The sequence below is a fragment of the Ptychodera flava genome, chromosome 1, assembly GCF_041260155.1.
Source record: "Ptychodera flava strain L36383 chromosome 1, AS_Pfla_20210202, whole genome shotgun sequence".
Lineage (NCBI taxonomy): Eukaryota > Metazoa > Hemichordata > Enteropneusta > Ptychoderidae > Ptychodera > Ptychodera flava.
In genome coordinates this window covers 50350637-50359307 of record NC_091928.1, presented here as the reverse complement: position 1 = coordinate 50359307, position 8671 = coordinate 50350637, and positions in this window count along the sequence as shown.

Sequence of the window (8671 nt, the reverse complement as noted above, 5' to 3'; positions counted from 1 at the left end):
TCCATCAGTTGAGCTAGACCACCGATCGCGACCGCGACGTAAATCTTGCCAGATTTTACGTCAGCGTGTGGAAACATAGCGACGAAGAGTATAAGCAAGATTCTGATCCAGATACCATAAATCAGTCTCCAACAAAGATCAACAACGGCAAATGAGTAATATTGAGTGGGGTTGATAACAAATTCAACCCGTGACCGAGCACATTGACAAGCGATAGTGAAATGTCGGCGTGACAAAGACAAATGTCTTTGGCCATGGCCTGCAACGCGAGTGATAGATCGGCTCCTCAGAGAACGCGGCGATCGGTACTTCCCAATCCTTGCAATGGTGTAGCCAACAAGTTCAAAACCAGTTATCCCGGGTCATTCTCCAATACTCAAATCACTGGAGGAGACTTAAACTTCACATTCAACATCGCGGCCTCAGGAAACAACTCTTTACACAGCGTCTTTCTTCGCCAGATGTCCGTGTTTCATTCACAGTAGCTCTGACAGCAGTACTCGGACTCTGATTAGTTTAATATCGCGCACAATTTTGAAGTTTCAGTCATTCCAATTTTTACTACAGTTGATCTTGTTACTCTTAATACCAATTTTGTTCACATGTATTAAAATATTTAGGAATTCTGTCCTGAAACGTCGTTGAGATGCTAGATGGAAATACAGTGATAGAGTGAACTCGATGCGCAGCATCGAAATATTTGCATATGAATTGTAAAAAGTTTCCCTTAGCCAATTAGTAAGCTTACAGCTGATGAAAAGTTCATTGACAGTATATCGAATCATTATATAGAGTCTATATGCAATCAGGCCGTGTCGCGATTGGCTGGTTTTTCAACGGCGATCGACAAAATTGTGGAACATATGTAATAATAACAGAACCCCATGGCTTCGTGGGGCACTCTGTGGCGTTCCGAACGTAATCGCAATGGATACGGTGTATTCTGCCTGTACTTTTCCTCGCTTCGCTCGCAAAAGTACTACGGCAGAATACACCTATCCCTCGGAAAATACCTTCGGAACGCCACAGAGTGCCCTCCGAAGCCATGGGGTTCTGTCATATTATTCTGAAAGACCCTATTTTTACTTCCCAATGAGCTTATCCCTATTTCACCGAATTAATGCTAATTGAGCTATATGTCATCAGAAAACCATCATGTCACTGTCACAAACATTAGAGAATAATAATTAGGCCAAAAATACAAAACGTTTGACATAAGTCTGTATGACATAAGTCAACGTCCTTCTATTAAGTTTGAATAAAATCGGTTGATAAATGTCTGAGTTAAGGTTTCGGACATGAAAAAATCGTAACAAAATGGCCGCCACGCAGCCATATTCAACTTTGTCGTAAAACAAATCAACATGCATATGTATGACATTGGTCAATGTCCTTGTACCAACTTTGAATAAAATCGGTTTAGACTTACCTGAGTTATGGCTAAGAACATGGAAAAATTATAATAAAATTGCCGCCATGCGGCCATATTGGATCATATCGTGAAACAAATTGACATGCATATGTATGACATAGATCAACATCCTTATACCAACTTAGAATAAAATCGGTTGAGATGTGCCAGAGTTATGGCTCGGTACATAAAAAAAAATCGTAACAAATGGCCGCACAGGTTCGTAGCACAAAACAAATCGACGCGCATGTGCATGACATATGAAGTAATCCTTGTACCAAGGAAATTGCAAAATACTGTTACAGACGCAAAGTCGGCCACATAATATTAGCATGCTTAATTTTTCCATCAAACTAGAAGAGGGTATGACAGCCAGTATGAGTTTAAACATGGGTAGGGTTATAAAATCAAGTTCTTTAACTGACAGATGTAAACCACATCGAAAAACATTCCATGTGAAGTCCCTAAATCACACCAACATTTGTTACGCGATGCAATTTATTCAATAAGGCAAAGGTACACCCTCCAGTACAATGTTGATTTAAGCAAACAATCCTTGAGGGCTATCGTTTATAAGAATGGTGTTTAGTCATGGTTTCGTAATTCCTTCTAAAATATACTTTAGCCCATGATTTTGTTGGCCTATATAAACTTTTGTCCGTTTTCATGCATCTTTTGATCTAGGTCATCTATATTTGATCCGTTCAGTGCTTTAAACACAACAAACAAACAAACAAACAAACCATGGCCAAGCCATCGGAAAAATTATTTGGTTACGAGCGATCCTATGAGTGAAAACGTGACTTTAAACTTTTGCTCTATTTTTCATCATTGAATGCCTGGCGTGGGATGACACAAGAAGCAATTCAACGCCGACGTGACAATCCGCAACGGAGGCAGGAAGACAGAAACTTTCTTGACGTGCTCATTGATTTCTCTGCAACTGACAAACAATTGTAAAGTGAGGCTTCCCTGTACTTCTTTGCTGGTTAGCTTACTACTACGTACAGTATATTCCCCTGAATATTCGCGCAAATATATTAAGGCATGGGACACTTAAGGAAACATACCGGACCGCATTATTTTAAGTGATAGGGTCAGAATTAATTGAAATTTTGTTAACTACTTCGTTTTGTTATACTTAAACAGATATAATATAGTTAATGTTGAATGACACAGTCAGATGACTGAAAATTGACATTTTGGCGCCAAAATTTATACATTTAAAAAAAGGCAAATTTTCAACTTGTAGGCTTAAAATTTATGTCTCTTCTGCATTTTCTGAAAGAGCAATTATCGCTCAAATAAAATTATAAATTTGTCAGTGGTTGTTATATGAGCTTGCATGGTGTCCATTTGGGAGAGCGCTTGTAAATAGCGCCCTCACAGGGAGCAATTAATTATTCAGAGTTGTAACCTTACAACTTGAAACTTTGAGCTAGTTTACCGGCTGCTTGCAACTCGTCTGACTTTTTTGAAATGTCCACACAGACCCTCCCATTTAAAGCTTGTGCAGCTTGTCGGCGGGTATTTCACTTTTTCATCACTCTTATCAATGTATAATGATGTGTTCGTGGCACTTTTTGGCAGGTCACTTGTAATAAACAGGTGATAGTACAAAATTCTGCTACTTTTTATCTACAAACTATCTAGTTTGAATGATTTTTTTCCTGAAGTTGAAATATCTGATTATATTCCATGTGTGATTTTGGCGGGCAAATATAGGCTGTTAGTCACGTGATTGGTCAAAGTCCAAATATTTGCTTAAGTTTCGTTTGTATATACTGAGAAATATATTGTCAAAGTAATATGCACCTCGAAAGTGAAAGACTTAAACTTTTGCTCTAACTTTCCTCAAGGAATCTTTCAATCATTCTCTTTCAAAATCAAGAATAAAAATAGGGGGTCACCGTGCAAAATTTGGTACTAGAGAAACAAATAACCCAAGATTTACTGATATTAGAAATTCAAAATGGCCGCCATCCCTGTGTTAACTCTATGGCGAAAAATAAAAATTTTCGAATTTCAAAAACTAAGCCAATAAAAAGTTTTCTTTCACCAAGAGCTTTAAATGAACCCCCACATGTGGTATATCAGAAGAGAATTGTAAAAGTTTTAGAGTCCGAATGTCTGTGTCCGAGGTGCGTTCTACCTTAAAGTAATTTCGATGAGAACTTTCAAAAACTTCATCCTTACCTGCTCTAAAATGTTAAAAGTCTCAGACCCATTCCTTAACATGCATGCGCGTTCAACATTATTATCCTTTATAAGGTTCTTGTTACGTCGCCCTCACCTTTACAACACGTAGAAGGCGCTTCTCTCTTTTCGGGTGTATTATTTTGAAAACAAAATCTTTTTCAGCCTTTCAAGTTTTTCCATGACGAGACGGAAGACAGTGTGATTCGAACTGACTCACAATATTAAGTTTTCGCGATGACTTTGTCAGTTTCCTTGCCGGCTAGCTCATCGAATCAAAATATGTATACCTTACCATCCAAGTCATTTTAGTGAAAGCTTATAAAACTGACAAGACACTTATTGTCGGTTTTTAAACTAACCAGCTTTATGCTCCGATAAACTTATATGACACTATCGATTCACCTTCCTTTTTCCTAGTGCTTGTATGGGAGATCTACTTTTTGGCGCGAGACATGAAAATACAGGACAATCTTCATGAAGAAATAGTCGACATCCTCGAGAATGAACGAAATGTCGATTTTCAAAACCAAGGTCTTCTAAGGTAACCATTTTATTAGGTACGTTTGTCTGAACTTCCAGACAAATATTAATCCACCCATATCCAGGATTTAGAGTTTCTGTGACCAGAGTTACGCGCAATACTCAATCACCAAAGAGACGATTCGGAGAGATTATTTTCCTAGCTTTTAGCACTCCGAGAGTCTTTATTGTGTACTTTACTCCAATCTGAAGACGCGGGCTAGTTTGATGCATGTACACTCACGTAGCTGGATGCACAAGTAAAAAGGTTTGAGTTGGTCATTTATGTTATAAATTGTATCTTAAAGAAATCGTGTTGCTTTTTCACTCACCCATTCTCGTAAATTTTTACTAGCCTAGAATAGATGTACTGCTTGACTTTTCGCCCCGAGAGAACTACCTTGAATTACCTTGGTTACAATAAAACTTCCAAAACCAACCGTAAATAGAATAATTTTCCATTTCTAAATGTCATAACGGAAATGTTCCTAGGTATTACAGTATTGTGTTTAAAATGATCATCTTATCAGTAGATTTCCTTCTTTGGGGAGGCGTTAAGTTATGTTTGCTTAAACAGTTTTCAGCAGCAAACGTATGTCAGATTTGTTGCCTACCAACACTTTACTGCCTAGGCAGTAAGAAAGTTTAAGAAATTTTACCAAAAAGTGAGAAAGAGATGCCAAATGTTTTTTTTTTAATAGATACCTGAAAAGAGTTGTGGATGAAACCTTACGCTGTTCTGTATTTGCCCCATTTGCTGCAAGAGTGAATAACGAAGAGGACATGAAAGTTTTGGATTACATTATTCCAAAAGGAGAAAGAAGCAATACGCATCAGGAGCTGTAGATTTTTTACGTATTCATTTGAGGGCAACTGTATCAAATGCGTATCAAAAGTCCATCTAAATATTCGCCTCGGGGACATACATTCGAACTCTTATTCTTTCTGATCCACCACTTGTTAGGGATCATTGTTGAGACCTTGGAGTAAGAAAACTTTCGAATTCAAAAGATCGGTGAAAATTTGGTATTTGGTTTCTCTGGTGCTAAAATTTGCACGATGACACATGATTTTTATTGTTGATTTGAAAGAGAAGGAATGATGATTCCTTGAGGAAAGTTGGTGCAAACATTTATGTCTTCCACATTCGAGGCGTATGCTATTTTTAAATTAAAAAATGCACTTAAGGTAGAATGCGCCTCGAAAGCGAAAGACTCAGAACTTTGGCTCAAACTTTCCCCTAGAAATATTTCAACGATTCTTTCAACATCAAGAATGAAAATCGCGGGGCACCGTGCAAATTTTTGGTACTAGAAATACAAATTACCCAAGATTTGCCGATAGTTGAAATTCAAAGTGGCAGCCATCCCTGTATTATCTCTATAAAGAAAAGTAAAATTTTCGATTTTCGAAAAACTAAGACGGTGAAAAGTTTTCTTACACAAAGAGTGTTACTTAAAAAGAATCCCCACAAGTGGTAGATCAGAAAAGAACTGCAGACGTTTGAGAGTCAGAATATCTGTCCCCGAGGCACGTTCTACCTTAAAATCGGATGGCTCTGCAGTATAACACAGTATATTCTAATTTATCAATGAATCAATACGCAGACGCATGGCATTTCTTGTCTTTTCTCAATTTTACCGTTGCCGCTATAATGAGGATAGGTTTTGACCAAAGTCTTTATTAACTCTTGCACATCGAGTCAATCAAATTTGATTATTTTCCAATGTGAAGTCGAAAGATTTCACTCAGTCTTCGATAATATTAATATGAGGTTATTATGAAAATACCGCAAAGGATGCACGAGGACATTGGCACAGCGTATTCGCGTCGGGCGATGCGCGGCGACAATGTCCGAGTGCATCCTTTGCGGTATTTTTGTAATAACCTTATTATTATACATCTTACATTCGTGACTGGGGCATCAAATTGTCAGAGTAGTGGCCGTTTTCGTGCAATGTCAACAATTTTTCTTCCGATTTAGAGCGCAAGTGTGCGCTATCTCGGACGCGCTCCTGCAAGATCTGAATAGTGTGTGTGACTAAACACGTACGTACAGAGTGCGCGCAAGACATATTCTGGCACTCGGCCAATGAGTCCCTTGAAACCGTTCAATAGTGAATGCTCAGATACAGCTGCAGGGGATGAGGTGCCTTGAAACCGTAAGTGTTATGGAACGGGCGTTCCGTACGGCTTTTTTAGCGCACGCTAAATTCTAATGTTCTCGATGGTAGATGTATAATAATGTATAATATTATTAATGTACGATAAAATGTGTAAATACGTTAATCTTTCTTGTCTTTCTAGACTTGAGTAATACACGCTCTGAATGTTGTTTTGGCATACAAGACCATATGGCCCTACCCAGAATGGTGTATCTTGACTATAAAACATAGATTGCACTCGGGGACGGATTTTCCAACTCGAAAAATCACATTACTATTTCAAAGTCTTGATTTTGTGAGATTGTCTCCCAACTTTAAATTTTCCAAATTCAGTAAGCAAATGGTAAGCTGGTCATTCTCAATATCAATATTCCAAACTTAACAAGATACCGCACGATCGTGATTATGAAAGAAAATGGTCCAGGATTGTTAGATCTTTGCTGATTGGAAAATTGTGTGTCAAGGGTTCATGTCGTTTTTTTTACTTCAATTCGCATCGCTATGTTTGTTGCATTCAAACTGAGTCTCACTCTGATACGACACAGGAGCAAGCAATATCTGGTCAGTTTTTTGGCTCGGGAGATTGCATGATTTTTTTCTCAACATTAAAAAGTGTCAGACCCCTTCGTCGCTGAAACGAAAAAAGTGTAAAAATTCGCAGTATAGTAACGTTCGAAAGGTGACACCCCTCCCTTTCAGGGGTCAAAGATTTTAAAAAATTGAAAAATCATGTAAAATACTACAAAATTTTGTATCGATGGTTCCTTTAACCACCGTGATATACATACCCATCTAATTTTTAGAACATGTTGATGTTCATGTAGTACATTATCATCGACCTTAAGTCAATTCCAAATCAAGCCGAGGAAAAAGTTTGTAATGTCAACCAAACGACTTGGGCCCTGAACAGTGAATAATGAACAAAAACAATAGCTAAGCATGTAAAGTACTATGTCGTGGTGAAAATTTATTTGTGCATACATCTGTAAACTCTCGCTAATTTCGAAAAGCAGAAAATTCAATACTCGCTTGCTATCGATGACCTCTGATTAATAAAACTCACTTCACTCTCATACACAGGTTTGACCCGGACCGGTCAAAAAACTAAGAGTGTTGCAATTTTTCTAGTGGACATTGAGCTACGAAACATTTTGGGCAAGTTCCAAAATTAATCAGGGACTGAAACAGAAAAGCCTTGCAGTCTAAAACTTTTTTGCTCCAGTGAACATTTAACATCAATGACCTCTAGTGACCCCATGTCAATCCAAATTGTAGAAAAATAGTCTCTGTTCTTGCTTTGTTTATATGCCCTGTCTGAACTTTTTCCAATATCAGTGGATCATTTGTGAAGATGAGTTAGTTCACTCCCATGCGGTGTGCTTTGGTTAGCTACGAAGATAGTCCGTATGTAAAGAAAGTAGTCAATGATTATGAGAGTACTAACCTGAGAAATGCTTACCAAACTTGAGCTTCATATTTGAAAGGTTTGTAAGAAACCCTTTTTAGCTCCCAATATGTTATTCAATGTCGGTGGAAACTTTGTGGAGATTACAGTTTTTTTGTTTTTTTTTTAACATTTTTTTTTATTTCGAGTTCTTCCCTTTTTACAACAGATGACTTAGATGAAAAGAAAAGAAAGAGAATACATACACATACATTATGCTTCTACTTCTGACAAAGGAGTCATACTTCAAAATTCGACCATTTGTCTAAAAACTTTCTGTAGCTCTCATTTCTTTTTGCAATGTAAAGTTCAGTCTGCTTTGAAGTTCTAATATTTAACTTAACTAATCTTAAAGAAGGGATAATCTTCTTAATTTTACAGTCAAAAATTGTTTTCTTTACTATCAATAACAAATAATTTAGAAGATCGGAGAAAGAGGTGTCACCCAGCAAAATTTGTTTAGCGGATAGCTTTTGTGGGGCTTCAGTCGAGACACCCCATAACAAAACAAAACCATTCCAAATACACTGGATACTTTCACATTCAACAAAAAGATGCATCAAGGTCTCTTCTACTCGTTCACAAAATGTACAAAGACTACTCTTTGTAGGAGATTACAGTTAGTTCACTGTCACGCAGAGTATTTCAGCTGTCCATAGTTGGCAACGAATGTAGTAATTTCTTTTAGTTTTCCGGCATGCCGAAATTCTTCTTTAACTTGAGATTAACATGTGAAAGATACATGACATAAACCCTTTCATACTCTTACGGCATGAAAAGTGGGGTGAGGAGTTGGCGTCGGAAAATGTTGTCCCTCTTAAGAAAGCAGAGGCGAGTACTCGGCCGTGTGAGGGCGTTTTTGGGTAGCATCAAGAAAAGGAAGGTCCGTCGGAGCGGACAGAAAGTTCCCAAATGACCGAATTTTCCTGTTCA